Below are 19,584 nucleotides of genomic sequence, written 5' to 3'. Positions count from 1 at the left end.
CATACAGCAGCTGTCAACGGCGATGATGGAGGGCAGTATGAGAGCACGTTGCAGACCGTAGGTTGCTGTCCGTTGTGATCATACTCCCTATCAAGAACCACGTACCTCTTTTTGTAATGTCCAGGGGACGAAGATAAACAGCGGCGACTTCAGAGTAATTATTGTCTTTAAATGAAAGTGTCATTTCTGTTCGTCTCATTTCGTATTTACACTATTGGTCATTAAAATTGCTACACCACGATAATGACATGCTACAGACGCGAAATTTAACCGACAGGAAGAAGATGCTGCATATGCAAATGATTAGCTTTTCAGAGTATTCACACAAGGTTGGCGCAGGTGGCGACACCTACAAGATGGTGACATGAGGAAAGTTTCCAACCGATTTCTCATACATAAACAGCAGTTGGCCGGCGTTGCCTGGTGAAACGTTCTTGTGACGCCTCGTGTAAGGAGGAGAAATGCGTGCTATCACGTTTCCGACTTTGATGAAGGTCGGATTGTAGCCTATCGTGATTGCGGTTTGTCGTATCGCGACATTGCTGCTAGCGTTGGTCGAGATCCAATGACTGTTAGCAGAATATGGAATCGGTGGGTTCAGGGGGGTAACACGAAACGCCATGCTGGATCCCAACGGCCTCGTATCACTAGCAGTCAAGATGACAGGCATTTTATCCGTATCGCTGTAACGGATCGTGCAGCCACGTCTCGATCCCTGAGTCAACAGATGGGGACGTTTGCAAGACAACAACCACTGCCCGAACAGTTCGACGACATTTGCAGCAGCATGGACTATCAGCTCGGAGACCGTGGCTGAGGTTGCCCTTGACGCTACATCACAGACAGGAGTGCCTGCAATGGTGTTACATTTCAGATGTGTTACGACCCGTGGTTCTACCCTTCATTCGATTCCTGATTCCTGCGAAACCCTATATTTCAGCAGTATAATGCACGACCGCATGCTGCAGATCCTGTACGGACCCTGGATACAGAAATTGTTAGACTGCTGGCTTGGTCAGGACATTCTCCCAATCCTTCAGCAATTGAAAACGTCTGGTCAATGATGGCCGAGCAACTGGCTCATCACAATACGGCAGTCACTACTCGTGATGAACTGTGGTATCGTGTTGAAGCTGCATGGGCAGCTGTACCTGTACACGCCATCCAAGCTCTGTTTGACTCAGTGCTCAGGAGTATCAAGGCCGTTATTACGGCCAGAGGTTGTTGTTCTGCGAACTTATTTCTCAGGATCTATGGACCCAAATTGCGTGAAAATGTAATGACATGTCAGTTCTAGTATAATATATTTGTCCAATGAATAGCAGTTTACCATCTGTATTTCTTCTTGGTGTAGCAATTTTAATGGCCAGTTGTGTATTTCAGTTACTCTCTGTACTGTACTGTACTGTAGCAGTTATTCTGCCTTTAAAGAGAGCTGCCTTTTGCCGAAAAGGAAATTGTGTGTAGTTGTTTCTGCATTACCTTACTGTTCTGCCACAACTTGGTTTCCGTGTACTTTCCATCATCAGCGAACGACGTGAGAGTCCTACTGAGTTTTTCTAAAACATCATTATGTACACTGACGATGTTGGCAGTCCTATTCCGTTTTCCAAAGGCACACTGAATGTTGCTTTCGTATCTGTGAACATTCACAGTCAAGTATAAAGTAGTGGGTTTTGTTAGTCGTAAGTTCGGCGACGTAGTCGCAGACCCCTGGAAACATTCCATTTAATTGTACCTTTGTTATTAGTGAATGCGTCGAACCTCTTTTGGAAATCTAGGAAGACTGAATTTATGCCCATTGAAGTTACCGGCCATGTCTTTCCGACAGTATGTCAAGGCTGCTCTCCAAATTTGTCGGATTTTGCTTCGGTGCTCACTTACATATATATTGATTGGCAAGGAAGTTTTTTGTATATAATTTATTACGACTATGTCAGTCAGGTTGTTTTGTCGTACGTAGTTCGTACTACTTTTGAGAAGGTGGATATTGTGGTGTCATCGCAAGGCACCACACTTGCTAGGCTGTAGGCTTCAAATCGGCCGCGGTCCGTCACCACACATCGGACCCGCGAGTCGCCACTGGCGACGCTAGCAGACCGAGCGCCGCCACTCGGCTGGTCTTACGAGACAAGCTAGCGCACTGGCCAGTTCTACAGCCGACTTTAATAGGAATGGTTCACTCGTTGTAGCTTCAGAGATCTCATTTTCAGAGACACTAGCTAGCATAGCCTTCATCTAAGTCAGTGGCTACGACCTAGCCAGGTGCCACAAACATTTTATGCACTGACAATTGATCTATATGTGTGAAGCAATCACAATTGTGAAGCAGTTTTCGCAGTTCAGTCTATAACTGCATTTGTAAGTATTATTGTACAAATTCAAGGTAGACGTTCATCGCTGATGCTGAATTACTGCTATGTATTTAATTGTATTCCTGTCTACTAACTTGTAATCACCTAAGATGTTGCAGATACATCCCGTCAAGTATAATTCATTGATCCTCACGCCAGCCTACGTGATCAACGCGTGCAAACACGGCCACCCCTTGTGATCAGACTACGAGTGCTATTACGTGACTCAGCCGGGTCACCCAATTTGAATGAGGCCCATACTTCCGCCTCATACGTACCAGTTATTCTGAAATAAACCGGCATTTTGGTTTTTCGCTGTTACGATCTAACTGTGCATATTATTAGACTGCCATAAGATGACGTAATAAGACGAAAACCTGTCTGTAATAATAAACCAAATTGCAGCTCCTTTGGTTATTAACCTTAAGAATGTAATGTTGAGAGTCTCGTGGAAGCAAGGTGTCGGAGGAGGCCAGAATTCTATGGACGCACAGCGAGTCATAAAGAGTCGCATGGCTTTCCCTCTCCTGTCTTCAGTAACCTTGCAGGCAATTTCTGTGATCCCCGTTGCGCCACCCGGACCGGATTTTTTTTATTTCATCCTCAGAAGATCGGCTGCTTCCAGCGAGATCGCACCCTCCGAAAATGACCCGGCAGCTCACGTTTACCTTCTGCCCGTAACCTTGCGCCTGCAGCCTCCCTCCTTCTCCCCAAACACACAGACACCTAACCACACCCTCCTCCTTCTCTAAAGACACACTCAAACGCTGCCATTATGCGACCCCCGGCATCGCGAGGGATATCATCGCACTCCCCGGGCCCTAGCAGAGTGCGTGGCGGGCAGCATAGCTCGCGGCGTGTAGGGGAACTGGCGCTTTCTCCGTTTGTGCTGCAGAGATACAGCGGCTGTATCACAAATGTTAGACAAAGGGGCGATATACAGGGAGGTCAGAAAATCCATTTAAACGTGAATTTATTTCATTTTGTCTGTAATAACACTTAGAGTTATTTGTCCATAACGTCCTAATGTGCACCGCCATTATACCTGAGCAGACAGCACGTCCTCCTGCTCATGCACTTTAAAAGCAAAGACTGTTTCCACGTTGAGCAGCACAGTGCTCCTTTCAATTCCAAGTTTTTCAGTGCGGTTTAAGATCGACTTGCAGGTTGCACGTATCACAGACTCACTGTCTTCAGCACACGTTTCCCATCGGGTTGATTGACGAACTGAGGGGCTTCTAAAACACTTCCCATCTCACGGAACTTGTTCACGAAACCTATTACAAAGTATTTTCGCTGTCGTGCATTCGCTCCTGGACGCGCACACACTCGCGGTAAAATGGGGAAGTGTGATGTTACAATGTAGCAAAAGGGAAAGAAAGATGTCTAGCTACTATTATAACCTATACTGTGACAGGCAGTCGCGTGATAAGTCACAATAAAATTAGTCTAACAGTGGAAAATGCAGGATGGGATATGGCTTCCCTTTCATAGTAAATAAGTTCTGTAGACTTGTATTACAAGATTTCCTCAACATGAATTTCCAGGACTTCACGAATTTGCAGCTATCACTATGCCGATTTTTTATCTTACAAACTCGTGTGAGCAACTTTTTACCGCAGTGAAGAGAACAAAGTCTACCCACAGAAGATCACTGACCAATTTCAATGTAATTTAGTATCTTCTAAATAACTCTTCAGAAAGTGGTATTAGACAGTGATGCTTTAGTGAAAACCAAAATAAGCAACAGTCATTGAAACCCTGTGATTTTATGTTTAATGTGTAAATAAAATAATCACCAAATCACATTAACGTCAATTTGGATTTCGTCTGAAAACCATAGTCGTGGTGAGGCCTAGTTTCTCCAATCTTTTTTCTTCATTAATGAAAACAAATCTTAGTTTTATTTCATTGTCATTTCCCGCCAATGCAATAGTCCTAAAAAGTAATATTTATAGAACAATAATGTGCTTCTGTTGGTTGCAATTTTCTAAATTTCATGTGCAACCAGTTAAGAAGATAAAGCTTCATCTTCAGATGCCACCAAATAATTAAGAAAACATAAACGTGTGGTGGTCGGGCCAATCAGTCATATATATAGGGTGTTACCAAAATGATGCGGCCAAACTTTCAGGAAACATTCCTCACACACAAAGAAAGAAAATATGTTATGTGGACATGTGTCCGGAAACGCTTACTTTCCATGTTACAGCTCATTTTATTACTTCTCTTCAAATCACATTAACCATGGAATGGAAACACACAGCAACAGAGCGTACCAGCGTGACTTCAAACACTTTGTTACAGGAAATGTTCAAAATGTCCTCCGTTAGCGAGGATACATGCATCCATCCTCCGTCGCATGGAATCCCTGATGCGCTGATGCAGCCCTGGAGAATGGCTTATTGTATCACAGCTGGCCACAATACGTGCGCGAAGAGTCTGTACATTTGGTACCGGGGTTGCGCAAACATGAGCTTTCAAATGCCCCCATAAATGAAAGTCAAGACGGTTGAGATCAGGAGAGCGCGGAGGCCATGGAATTGGTCCGCCTCTACCAATCCATCGGTCACCGAATTTGTTTTTGAGAAGCGTACGAACACTTCGCCTGAAATGTGCAGGAGCTCCATCGTGCACGAACCACATGTTGTGTCGTACTTGTAAAGGCACATGTTCTAGCAGCACAGGGAGAGTAGTAGTAGTAGTTGTTGTTGTTCTTGTGGTCTTCAGTCCTGAGACTGGTTTGATGCAGCTCTCCATGCTACTCTATCCTGTGCAAACTTCTTCATCTCCGAAAACCTACTGCAGCCTACATCCTTCTGAATCTGCTTGGTGTATACATCTCTTGGTCTCCCTCTACGATTTTTACCCTCCACGCTGCCCTCCAATACTAAATTGGTGCTCCCTTGATGCCTCAGAACATGTCCTACCAACCGATCTCCTCTGAGTCAAGTTGTGCCACAAACTTCTCTTCTCCCCAATCCTATTCAATACTTCCTCATTCATTATGTGATCTACCCATCTAATCTTCAGCATTCTTCTGTAGCACCACATTTCGAAAGCTCCTATTCTCTTCTTGTCCAAACTATTTATCGTCCATGTTTCACTTCCATACATGGCTACACTCCATACAAATACTTTCAGAAAAGACTTCCTGACACTTAAATCTATACTCGATGTTAACAAATTTCTCTACTTCAGAAACGCTTTACTTGCCATTGCCAGTCTACATTTTATATCCTCTCTACTTCGACCATCATCAGTTATTTTGCTCCCCAAATAGCAAAACTCATTTACTACTTTAAGTGTCTCATTTCCTAATGTAGTTCCCTCAGCATCTCCTGATTTAATTCGACTAAATTCCATTATCCTCGTTTTGCTTTTGTTGATGTTCATCTTATAACCTCCTTTCAAGACAGTGTCCATTCCGTTCAGCTGCTCTTCCAGGTCCTTTGCTGCCTCTCACAGAATTACAATGTCATCAGCGAACCTCAAAATTTTTATTTCTTTACCATGGATTTTAATTCCTACTCCAAATTTTTCTTTTGTTTCCCTTACTGCTTGCTCAATATAGAGATTGAATAACATCACGGATAGGCTACAACCCTGTCTCATTGCCTTCCCAACCACTGCTTCCCTTTCATGTCCCTCGACTCTTATAACTGCCATCTGGTTTCTGTACAAATTGTAAATAGCCTTTCGCTTCCTGTATTTTACCCCTGCCACTTCAGACTTTGAAAGAGAGTATTCCAGTCAACATTGTCAAAAGCTTTCTCTAACTCTACAAATGCTAGAAACGTAGGTTTGCCTTTCCTTAATCTTTCTTCTAAGATAAGTCGTAAGGTCAGTATTGCCTCACGTGTTCCAGTGTTTCTACGGACTCCAAACTGATCTTCCCCGAGGTCGGCTTCTACTAGATTTCCATTCGTCTGTAAAGAATTCGTGTTAGTATTTTGCAGCTGTGGCTTATTAAGCTGATTGTTCGGTAATTTTCACATCTGTCAACACCTGCTTTCTTTGGCATTGGAATTATTATATTCTTCTAGAAGTCTGAGGGTATTTCGCCTGTTTCATACATCTTGCTTACCAGATGGTGGACTGGCTCTCCCAAGGCCGTCAGTAGTTCCAATGGAATGTTGTCTACTACCATAGGAAATCATGATAACGTGCTCCATTGAGGGTAGGTGGAAGAACATGGGGCCCAATGAAGACATCACCAACAATGCATGCCCAAACGTTCACAGAAAATCTGTGTTGATGACGTGATTGCACAATTGCGTGCGGATTCTCGTCAGTCCACACATGTTGATTGTGAAAATTTACAATTTGATCACGTGGGAATGAAGCTTCACCCGTAAAGAGAACGTTTGCACTGAAATGAGGATTGACACATTGTTCGATGAACCAATCGCAGAAGTGTACCCATGGAGGCCAATCAGCTGCTGATAGTGCCTGCACACGCTGTACATGGTACGGAAACAACTGGTTGTCCCGTAGCACTCTCCATACAGTGACGTGGTCAACGTTATCTTGTACAGCAGCAACTTCTCTGACGCTGACAGTAGGTTATCGTCAACTGCACGAGGAATTGCCTCGTTCATTGTAGGTGTCCTCGTCGTTCTAGTTCTTCCCCAGTCGCGAGTCATAGGCTGGAATGTTCCGTGCTCCCTAAGACGCTGATCAATTGCTACTAACGTCTTCCTGTCGAGACACCTTCGTTCTGGAAATCTGTCTCGATACAAACGCACCGCGCCACGGCTGTTTCCCCGTGCTAATCCATACATCAAATGGGCATCTGCCAACTCCGCATTTGTAAACATTGCACTGACTGCTAAACCACGTTCGTGATGAACACTAACCTGTTGATGCTACGTACTGATGTGCTTGATGCTAGTACTGTAGAGCAATGAGTCGCATGTCAACACAAGCACCGAAATCAACATTACCTTCCTTCAATTGGTCCAACTGGCGGTGAATCGAGGAAGTACAGTACACACTCATGAAACTAAAATGAGCTCTAGCATGGAAATTAAGCGTTTCCGGACACATGTCCACTTAACATCTTTTCTTTATTTGTGTGTGAGGAATATTTCCTGAAAAATCCGGCCGTACCTTTTTGCAACACTCTGTATACAGGGTGGAGAAACATTGTCACAAAAATTTTGTCCCTGGATAGCTAATGCCATTAGGAGCCAAAATTACTAATGCTGTGTAGGTCGACAGCGCACCATTTCTAAACTACGGAAACTTGGTGCCACGCGCTGCGATTGTCCGTGCGATTGCCCTGTTGCCGTTCGTCGGCTGACGCGCAGCGCTATGGTTGTCGGTCCTACGTGCATCTCCATCTACGTGATTACCCTGCTATTCACAATAAAGTGCCTGGCCGAGGATTCATTGAACCGCCTTCTAGCTGTCTCTTCACTGTTCCTCTCTCGCACGGCGCGCAGAAAAACGAGCACTTAATTTTTTCTATGCCATCCTTGATTTCTCTTATCTTATCGTGATGATCATTTCTCCCTATGTAGGTGGGTGCCAACAGAATGTTTTCGCAATCGGAGGAGAAAGCTGGTGATAGAAATTTCACGAGAAGATCCCGTAGCAACGAAAAACGCCTCTGTTTTAATGATTGCCACTCCAATTCACGTATCATGTCTGTGACACTATCTCCCCTATTTCTCGATAATACAAAACGAGCTGCCCTATCTTTGTACTTTTTCGGTTTCATCCGTCAGTCCCACCTGATGCGGATCTCACACCGCACAGCAATACTTCAGAATAGGGCGGACAAGCGTAGTGTTCACACAAACAAACGTCCCTCGCTCCGTCACTGCCCTAACGTGAAACGCACACCTATGGAATAGGTCTTGCTGTTTGTCTCCGCCTCACGTCTGAGGCATTCACATGTAAGCTTCGCTTCGGAGCAAACACACGTCACCTTAGATTTAGTCATAGAGTAAACGTGGCGGCAAAGTGTTCGTTTGAAGAACAAGGAGATATGGTTTTTTCATGGACTAGCCGACGGTAATGCGCATGAAGCTCGACGGTAGTATGAGGAACGGTACCCAGCAAGACGCCACTCACACCCGCAAGAGTTTACAGCAATTCACTGGCGACTTGGCGAAACAGGCTGTAAGACCTCGATCACGACGGGATGCTGCACTTGAAGAGACTGTTGTCGAGCGCTTCGAGGCAGCACATACGACGTGTACTCGAGTGGTTGGACACATGGGGGTCACTCATCGGTTAGTCTGGAGGGTTTTGAGGGATGACGACCAGCATTTATTTAGTTTCCACCCTGTCCCAGACCTAAATGCTGTGGCGGGCTATGAACACAGGCTAGGGTTTTGCCGGTGGTTTCTGCGACGTGTTGCACGAGATCCCGACTTCCCCACCATTGTGTTGGTTACCGACGAGTGCACCTTCGATCGGCATGGCCTTCATAACACTAGAAACGTTCATTACTGGACAAGAGAAAATCCTCACGTCACGTACGTCCACGGACACCTGGAACGATTTTCGCTTAAGATTTGGGCAGGTATTGTGATTGTCCATATGATTGGGCCGGTCCGTCTACCTCCTCGACTTACCGTCGCAAATAACCTTGACTTTGTGCAAGAAACTCTACCTGGCCTGCTGGAATATGTTCCCCTGGACATACGGCTACGCATGTGGTTGCAGCATGACGGGGCGCCAGCACATAAGTCGTGCTATGCACGAATATTTAAATGACCTCTTCGACGGCCGGGCAATTAGCTGACGCGCTCGTAGGACACGGCCCCCGCTATCACCAGACCTCACGAACGAAGATGAATTAAAGGATCGCACAACGCGCCGCCATTCACATCGGGGCAATGCCAGGAATCTTTGAAAGTGTTCGTCAAAATACCGTTCGACTTTACCTACCTCGTGTCACGTCAGAGGGTCGCCAGTTCGAGCACAATGTCCTTGCTACAAAAAAGGGCGATACAATTAATAAAAGACTTTCTGTACGCGAACTGTTGACGTGTTTCTTCCACCTACGTCTTACCATGAAACTACAGTGAATGTGTTGGGATCCCAGCGGATTCGTCCCCCGAGTGGAATGCTGGCGCGCCTTGGTTACATCGCGATTTCCGGCAAGCAAAGTATTCGCTGTCATGCGTTGTCCAGAGTATCCGGCAACAGGGCAATCCCGCGGCCAATCGGAACGCTGGGCGCCAAGTTTCCGTAATTTAAAAATTGTGCGTTGTCGACGTACAAAACATTAATAGTTTTGGTCCCTACAGGCATCAGCTATACAGGTTTAAAATTTCGTGACACAGCTTATCTCTACCAATGGCAAACTCTCTTTCATACTCTCTTTCAAATTCTGAAGGTGGCAGGGGTAAAATACAGGGAGCGAAAGGCTATTTACAATTTGTACAGAAACCAGATGGCAGTTATAAGAGTCGAGGGACATGAAAGGGGAGAAGTGGTTGGGAAGGCAATGAGACAGGGTTGTAGCCTATCCGTGATGTTATTCAATCTCTATATTGAGCAAGCAGTAAGGGAAACAAAAGAAAAATTTGGAGTAGGAATTAAAATCCATGGTAAAGAAATAAAAATTTTGAGGTTCGCTGATGACATTGTAATTCTGTGAGAGGCAGCAAAGGACCTGGAAGAGCAGTTGAACGGAATGGACACTGTCTTGAAAGGAGGTTATAAGATGAACATCAACAAAAGCAAAACGAGGATAATGGAATGTAGTCGAATTAAGTCGGGTGATGCTGAGGGAATTAGACTAGCAAATGAGACGTTTAAAGTGATAAATAAGTTTTGCTATTTGGGGAGCAAAATAACTGATGATGGTCGAAGTAGAGAGGATATAAAATGTAGACTGGCAATGGCAAGTAAAGCGTTTCTGAAGAAGAGAAATTTGTTAGCATCCAGTATAGATTTAAGTGTCCGGAAATCGTTTCTGAAAGTATTAGTATGGAGTGTAGCCATGTATGGAATGTGAAACATGGACGATAAATAGTTTGGACAAGAAGAGAATAGAAGCTTTCGAAATATGGTGCTACAGATGAATGCCGAAGATTAGGTGGGTAGATCACATAACTAATGAGGAGGTATTGAATAGAATTCGGGAGAAGAGACGTTTGTGGCAGAACTTCCCTTGATGCCTTAGAACATGATATCAACCGATCCCTTCTTCTAGTGATCACCAATTTAGTATTGGAGGGCAGCGTGGAGGGTAAAAATCGTAGAGGGAGACCAAGAGATGTATACACCACAACCACACAAATGGTTTAAATGGCTCTTAGCACTATGGGACGTAACTTCTGAGGTCATCAGTCCCCTAGACTTAGAACTACTTAAACCTGTCCAACCTAAGGACATCGCACACATCCATGCCCGAAGCAGGATCCGAACCTGCGACTGTAGCGGTCGCGCGGTTCCAGACTGCAATGCGCTACTTCATAGCGAGTAAAAACAAAGAATTACCATCATTACTCTATGTCACAACGAAGAGCCTGAGCAGCGTCATATAGTACAAAATGAGGTCCTTCCTCCTCCTCCTCCTCCTCCTCCTCCTCCTCCTCCTCCTCCTCCTCATCTTCCCCCTTCTGTCTCCTCCACTTTTCCGTTGCATCTTCCCCCCGTCCCCCGCCCCCCTTTACTCCACCCAGCCACGAGTGGCGCCCACTGGGGACGGAGCTTCATAAATATCCCGCACGCGGCGCTAATGCAGTTTTTGCGGCGTTTTTATCAAACTGCGCAATCACCGTTCGGCCGTTTATTTGGGAGCGATTTATTCGCGGCCCCCACGCCACTGGCCGCCCCATTCCTCTTTCTTACTTCTCTGCCGCCGCACTATCACCCCCAGGACGCGACGGCCAGCCCCCTGCGTGGCTTACTTCCCCAACCTGCCCCGCCTCCCTGGTGGTTGTTTTAGTCCGGTCTGCGCGCGATATTAAGGAAAGCCTCTCCGTTCGGCCGTGCCAGGGAGGCGTTGCTATCTCGAAATGATGTCGAGGGGTTCTTGGGGTGGAGGGCTACCATACGTGAAGCGGCGTCGTATTTGTGGTTGCATGTCTCCTCGTATGGTGGTCGGTGTAGAAAGAGACGCATGACCATTAATACCACCCTTGAAGTGCTACGAACACAACTGAAAAATTCGCGGTCACATGGGGAATAATACAGAAGCTGCAACATACACCAGAGGCGTTCAGTAAGTAAAACAACATCTTTTTTTTCTGAAAGCATGTTGGCTTTATTCGGGATTCAAATACACCATATTATTCTCCACTCTTTTGGCAACAAAAGCCTATTTTTCAGCATAACCTTCGTTCAACTTCTCGGTCATACGCCTAACCGGTATGGCTCGTATGCCGCCATGGTATCACTCTACCGGTCGACCTCGGAGCCACAGTTTTGCTGCAACGATAACCTCCCCATCATCCATGTACTACTTCCAGCGGAGTGCATCCTTTACTGGGCCAAACATGTGCGACACGTCGGCTGTAGGGTGTATGAGTGTAAGTAGGCTGTTTAGGTTTTTATGTTAATAATGCCACGTAGCGCTCTGTATGAAAATCACTGACTGTGCTGTGTGCAGTGTGTGGCTGGTTTGCGTTGTTGGAATATATTATGACTTTTGAACACTATTAAGGTAAATACATTGTTTGTTCTCTATCAAAATCTTTCATTTGCTAACTATGCCTATCAGTAGTTAGTGCCTTCAGTAGTTAGAATATTTTACTTAGCCAGCAGTAGTGGCGCTCGCTGTATTGCAGTAGTTCGAGTAACGAAGATTTTTGTGAGGTAATTGATTCATGAAAGGTGTGGGTTATTGTTAGTCACGGCCATTCTTATGTAGGGATTATTGAAAGTCAGGTTGCGTTGCGGTAAAAGTATTGTGTGTCAGTTTAGTGATGATCAGAATAAGTAAACAGAGAAATGACTGAGTACGTTCAGTTTTGCTCAGCTGTTTGAAAATCAAATAACGTAAGGGGTTTACCAGCACAATAATTCATTAATATTTGTAAGGGGACGTAGCAACCTCAATGCAAGCATCGGCGAACAAGATTTTGACGCACGCTAACAAATATCCCTGGTGTTTTGACTCACATCACAGGCAGCTACAATTCTAGTAACTTAAATAAACAAACTCTGTTTTTGGACTTGTTTCACAATTTTATTATTGCACTACCTATGTTTTGGTTTATGAGCCCACTTTCAAGTACGTTACTGATTGCTAAAGATGATAGTGCACAGATAAACATGATGAGAAGGCAAAGGTAATCATCTCAACTCCTTAAGGTATCGCTTCACAAGGCCAAAAATAGTGTTTGTTTAGTTAATATACAATGTTTCACCAAGAACCCACAGTTGATTCAATTCAAGTGATTTTGGTGACAAATTCCATCTCCGTATCCACTGGGGTCTCATACACAAGTGACATTAGATATCGTTATAGGAAACAATCAAGGGGAGTCAGCTGACGTGACCTCGCAGGCCATGGAATAAGACCTCCCCTTCCAATACATCTACCAGGAAATACTGCACCAGTGCTGCTCCATCGTATTGTACTGGACGTCTCTCAATAGCTCGCAATAATGAGTGGGTACGTCGTTGATTCATACCACGTTCTGTCGTTGGGCAATGTAAATACGACACAACAGAGCCACATTATGGACAAGTAAAATAAGCAAAACCTGCATCATGACTTCCTAGTAATCAGGTTCGTCTTCCTTGTTTCCTTGCAGGAAGAATGTACATGTAAATAAGCAGCACAGTAAATGTGAAATTGTTCGCATGTCAGTTGTAAATAAGTTGGAAAACAGTAATGCTAGGTAAACCGGTAGACCAGCTTGCTTCCATATTTCCTTAAGCTGGCTTCTCCGACCTCAGGTTCCTGGAGCATTCTCTATCTCATGTTATATATTTTCACATTCTTACGGAAACACCCGGTATATTCCATGCATGGTCAGTATGGAACTTCGGCGGTGTGTGGTAACTGGAGAAAACTTAAAAAGCCAAGATCGGTAAAAAAGCATTTTATTGGATGACCGGTTAAGACAGGGCTCATCATTGGATCTTATGCTTTTGAATTTTTGCAACATATTATCCATCAGTTTAACAAATCGCTTCACACTGCATATGCACTTCCTACTACCATGAAGATCACCGCTCATCGACACTTCAAATGTAAAAGTACTATGAACAAACATAAAGATAACAGTATTACGCCAATTTCAAGTGGTTAAGTTCACTATCAGCTGGCAACTATATATGTTGGGAACTCAAACTGATCCCCCCCAGGGTCGGCCTCCAACAGATTTTCCATTCTTTTGTAAATATTATGTTTCAGCATTATGTGACCATGACATATTAAACTGGTAGTTCTGTAATATTCAGTCCTGTAGCACCAGATTTGTTTTGATTTGGACTGTTACATTCTTCCTGAAGTCGCTTGGTATTTCACCTGTCTCACATGTCTTGCGTACTTCGTGGAATAGTTTTGTCATTGCTGTGTCTGCCAAGAATTTCAATTAATCTGCAGGAATATCGTCTGCTGCAGGGACCAAGTTTCGATTTAGGTCTTCAGCGGGATTTAAGATGAACGATGCGATACGGTGAGTTGAATTTGATAGTTTTGAAAGATACAAGTTGAAGCAGATGACGTTTCCTCCGAATTATTAGATGTCTTTGGGAGAACCAGCCATAACAATACTGCTCCACCTGTTGTGCAGATAAATGAGATAGGGAAAATACCCTCACAAGAAAAATCTAATAACACCTAGTTTCAAAAATGGCAGAGATTCGAAATCGGTTTCATCCCAAAATCACAGGTCCGCTGTCCAAGTCATTGCCTCATATTTGCACGGTAACAAAGCGCCAGACGTTAATTTTCCCAGATTCGGATGCAGTATGAAATTAAGCAGGACATTTACGAGTGCCAGTCCACTTTATTGATGTCCTACTCTATTCCGTTCTGATTTCCTTAGTAGCGTCTCACAGCACCTTGACTTGAGTTTCTGACATTTGTGCGGAGTGACGCTTCCACAGAGATGGAATGTATTGACATTTTTGCGGAGCCCAGGGGTCTTAAGATAGCTTTCTGCTTTCACTGTGTTTGGTTTCGCTAAGTCATAACTAGACTGTCATAATCCTAGCTTACCTACACCCTGGGCGGAGCAACGGATCAGTCTGTCGCCACAACTGGGTTTTCTGTTTTCATATTCGTTGGCGTCGCCAACTCAACACTAAACAAAGCTACACCTCGACCTAAGTGATGTTTCATTTTGTTACCACCATCACCTGCGAAAAACCGCTTATCCCAGCAGAAGCGCCGGCCGGAGTGGCCGAGCGGTTCTAGGCGCTACAGTTTGGAACCGCGCCACGGCTGCGATCGCAGGTTCGAATCCTGCCTCCGGCATGGGTGTTGGTGATGTCCTTAGGTTAGTTAGGTTTAAGTAGTTGAAAGTTCTAGGGGACTGATCACCACAGCCGGTAAGTCCCATTGTGCTCAGAGCCCAACGGAAGCCCCATGTTCCGCAGGAATGTCTCTCTGTAGAAGAGTCCCTTGGCACAAGTGCTCCAACAGTTATGAAGTACCTCGAAGAAAACGATTTATTGACATACAGTCAGAATGGATTCACGAAATATCTTTCTTGTGAAACACAACTAGCTCTTTATACTCATGAAGTAATAAGTGCATCGACACGACATGCGAAACTGATTCCATATTTTTAGATTTCAGGAAGGCTTTCGACACCGTCCTTCACAAGCGTCTTCTAAGAAAACTGCGTCCCTATGGAGTATCGCCTCAGTTGTGCCACTGGATTCTAGATTTCCTGTCAGAAAGGTTACAGTTCGTAGTAATAGACGGAAAGCTATCCAGTAAAACAGAAGTAATATCCGGCGTTCCCCAAGGAAGTGTTGTAGGCCTTTTATTGTTCCTGATCAACATTAACGACGTAGGACACAATCTGAGTAGCCGTTTGCGATTGTTTGCAGATTGTGCTGTCATTTACCGTGTTGTAAAGTCATTAGATGATCAAAACGACTTGAAAAATAATTTACATAAGATATCTGTCTGGTGCGAAAAGTTACTCTGATTAAGGAAAAGTGTGTAGTTATTCACATGACTATTAAAAGAAACCGCTAAATTTATATTACGCGATAACTCACACAAATATGAAGGCCTAAATACTTAGGGATTACAATTACAAATAACCTAAATTGGAACGATCACGTAGATCATATTGTGGGTAGGCCAAACCAAAGACTGCGATTCATTAGCAGAACACTTAGAAGGTGCAACAGGTCTACTAAAGAGACTGCTTACACCACGCTTGTCCGCCCTATTCTGGAGTACTGCTGTGCGGTGTGGGATCCGCATAAAGTGGGACTGACAGTTGAAATCGAAGAAGTACAAAGAAGGGCAGCTCGTTTTGTATTATCGCGAAATAGGAGAGACAGTGTCACAGACATGATACGTGAATTGGAGTGGCAATCATTAAAACAAAGGCGTTTTTCGCTGCGACGGGATATTCTCATGAAATTGCGAAAAACATTCTGTCGGCACCCACCTACATAGGGAGGAATGATCATCACGATAAAATAAGAGAAATCAGTGCTCGCACAGAGAAATTTAAGTGTTCGTTTTTCCCGCGTGCCGTTCGAGAGTAGTACGGTAGAGAGACAGCTTGAAGGTGGTTCATTAAACCCTCTACCAGGCACTTGATTGTGAGTAGCAGAGTAATCACATAGGTGTAGATGATGATTGTAGTGTTGATCACGACTGCAAAACAGTATCTGTACACAATGAAAAATTCAATGACGTAGCTTGACTTCCTAATTTTCACGAGGCGTTCTTTAAAACTTTATAGCTATCGTTCGTTTTATCAACCCCTCAAGTGTTGCAGCATGTCACCAGCTAGGGTATGTCGCCAACGACCGCAAGATTGAAATCCTCCAAAAATGAATTACCGCCGTGGCCCATTATTTTCTCTGGTGATGTTTTCCAGCGTAAGCAGATGGAGCATAACTCAAGTTGCTGACTACCGGAAATAAATTCGAACTAAATCCGCAGCCTTATTAATGTATCACGGGGCCGCTCCCCCCGGCGTTGCATTATGTATGTGCTGTACGCTACTCCAGGAGCCAGGAATCTTGCGTCCTCGGTCGCTGCTGGTACGTCGCTCGCAACTTCCCTTCCGTGCCCCGGCAGGGGAATGACGGCTTATTGCCGGTGACATTTTAAAATGGCTCACGCGACCGCCCCCTTCGTCTAGCTCCCCTGATGCATCCCCCACTTTCCCCCCACCCCAATGCCCCCTCCAGCCCTTCCCTCGAATGTACAAATTCGGATAATCCTTCATATCCTTCCTCCTCCCCCACGCCACTGCAATGCTAATTCGACGTACATATATTTCTCTTTATTTCCATATTTATGGGAGAGGAACCTCGCGGAGAACTGGGGCTACGGAGAAAAGCTAGAGCAGAGGCAAGCACAAAAGTAAAGGGCCGGAAGGCGGGCAAAAAGAAGAAGAAAAATGCAGACTGAGGAAGAGACGTAAATCAGGGAGTCACATCTTTCGGTGAATATCGCTAAGTCAGCTTAGGGTGCGGTGGTGATATACGCGGTCGGGGAAAAGCATGCCTGCTTCGTGTACGGGGGATGCTTCGTGAGGTCGGCGAGCCCGACACAAGGATCTGTGACCCAGAGCTGAAGACACCGCACGCACAATCGGGAGATAATTCATGCGACCACCGCTAAAACAGCACATGTCATATGGCGTGTCGTGAGTTATTAAGCGAACGAAATACGCTGAGGTGACAAAAAGTCATGGCTTATCTGCTAATATCGTGACGGACCTCCTTTTCCCCGTGACAGGGACTCAAAAAAATTTCTTCAAACCAGTCGCTAACAGTTATGTCCGAGTCACATGGAACATTGTCGTCCATAAAAATTTCATCGTTGAATGACTGAAAATGGTCTCCAAGTAGCCGAACACAGCCCACACCATTATGGAGCCACCTCTAGCTTGGTCAGTGCAACATCGGTCGGTGGCTTCGTGTGGTCTGCAGTCCACTCGAAACATACCTGAAATCAGGGCTCATGTGACCAGGCCACTGTTTTCCAGTCGTATAGGGTCCAACCGATATGGTCGCGAGCGCAGGAGAGGCGCTGCAGTCGATGTCGTGCTGTTAGCAAAGCCACTCGCGTCGGTCGTCTGCTGCCACATCCCATTAACGCAAAATTTCGCCGCAGTCTCCTATCGCATACGTTCGTCGTACGTCACACATTGGTTTCTGTGGTTATTGCACGCAGTGTTGCTTGTCTGTTAGCACTGACAACTCTACTTAAACGATGCTGCTCTCGGTTGTTAAGTGAAGGTCGTCGGCCACTGCGCTATCCGTGGTGAAAGGTAGTGCCACAAATTTGGTGTTCTCGGTACATTCTTGACGCTGTGGATCTAGGAATATTGAGTTTCCTAACGATTTCCAAAATGGAATGTCACAGGCGTCTATCTCCAACTACCATTCGCTTTCAAAGTCGGTTAATTCCCGTCGTGCAGTCATAGTCACCTCTGAGACTTTATCACAAATGGTTCAAATCGCTCTAAGCACTATGGGACTTCACATCTTCGGTCATCAGTCCCCTAGAACTTAGAACTACTTAAACCTAACTAACCTAAGGACAGCACACACTTCCATGCCCGAGACAGCATTCGAACTTGTGACCCTAGCAGCAGCGCGGTTCCAGACTGAAGCCCCTAGAACCACTCAGCCACAACGGCTGGCGACATTATCACACGAATCACCTGAGTGCTACTGATAGCTCCTCCAATGCACTGCCTTTTATGTTTTGTGTACATAATAGTACCACATCTGTTTATGAGCATATAGCTATCCCATGACTTTCGTTCCCCCTGCGGGCTCGGGGGTTAGAACACGCCTGAGGTATTCCTGCCTGTCGTAAGAGATGACACACCTTTCGGCTTTTATGTGATGGTCCACTGTAGGATTTGACCTCCATTTTTCAAAATCTCCTCGAAGAGCGAGCCCATAGGGGAAGGGCACCTTACATGGTGCATCGTCTCGATTGTGCATTGAGATCTTTAGCCTACTTTCTCATCGAGGTATTGGAGTCCACCTCATCCTCCATCTCTTGGGCAAGGACACCTTCCTGGGTGCAATTTCCTCCACCCACAGTGCAGTGTCGTTTTCTGCGCCAGCGATGACCATGGAATTCCTTGCACCTGATATCCAGCACACTAACCAGTCCGTTGTGATGGGGCCACCATATACCCAGTTGGTTGTAGCCCCCTGACTACACAGGGATCGCTCTACTGGTGACTGCACCGTTAGCTCCCCACATACGCCAAGGGCAGATGCCCGTCACCCTGGGGCATCGGGATTCTGGGCAATGGCCATCCTGCCAGGTGGCCTTTGCTGCGGCTGGGTGGCACCTGTGGGGAGGGACCATTGTCAGAGTGGGTGACATGAGGGCACATGACACGTGATGAAGCATACCTTGTCATCACTTGCTTTTGATCAAACTCCAGCAGTGTCTAAGCATCCCGAGTCTCAGTACAATGCAACAAAGTATAAATGGGAGCAATGTCAGGCTAAGGATGGCAACAAACCTAATTTGCACCGGTACCTCATATGTACAAGAGCTGATTGGGACTCCTTTGCCTCGATGAAGCCTAACTTTTTTTTTAGAGCATTTAGAGGACAAGTTTGAGGCGGTGGAGAGCTTGTCCAAAATGTGGTCGGGGTCAGTTTTGATAAAAACGGCATCCTCTGCCCAGACACAGGCATTAGTCGCTTGTGACCAGCTGGGGGATGTTTCCATCACCATCACAAATGGTTCAAATGGCTCTGAGCACTATGGGACTCAACATCTTAGGTCATAAGTCCCCTAGAACTTAGAACTAATTAAACCTAACTAACCTAAGGCCATCACACACACCCATGCCCGAGGCAGGTTTCGAACCTGCGACCGTAGCAACCCGCGGTTCCGGACTGCAATGCCAGAACCACACGTTCTTAAATACGGTCTAGGGTATTATATTCCACAGAGACATTCTTTTGCAGTCCTACAAAGAGCTACACTCCAACTTAGAGCAACGAGTTCATTTCGTCCAGCGCGACCATTGGAGTCTGACGGATAAACAGGTTGCCACCGATGCCTTCATCTTGGCCTTTGAATATGACACATTACCCAAAATGGTCAGGATGATGGTCTAACACT

This window comes from Schistocerca gregaria, chromosome 10, assembly GCF_023897955.1.
Source record: "Schistocerca gregaria isolate iqSchGreg1 chromosome 10, iqSchGreg1.2, whole genome shotgun sequence".
NCBI lineage: Eukaryota > Metazoa > Arthropoda > Insecta > Orthoptera > Acrididae > Schistocerca > Schistocerca gregaria.
The sequence above is the reverse complement of the archived record's forward strand: the minus strand, read 5'-3'. Positions refer to the sequence as shown.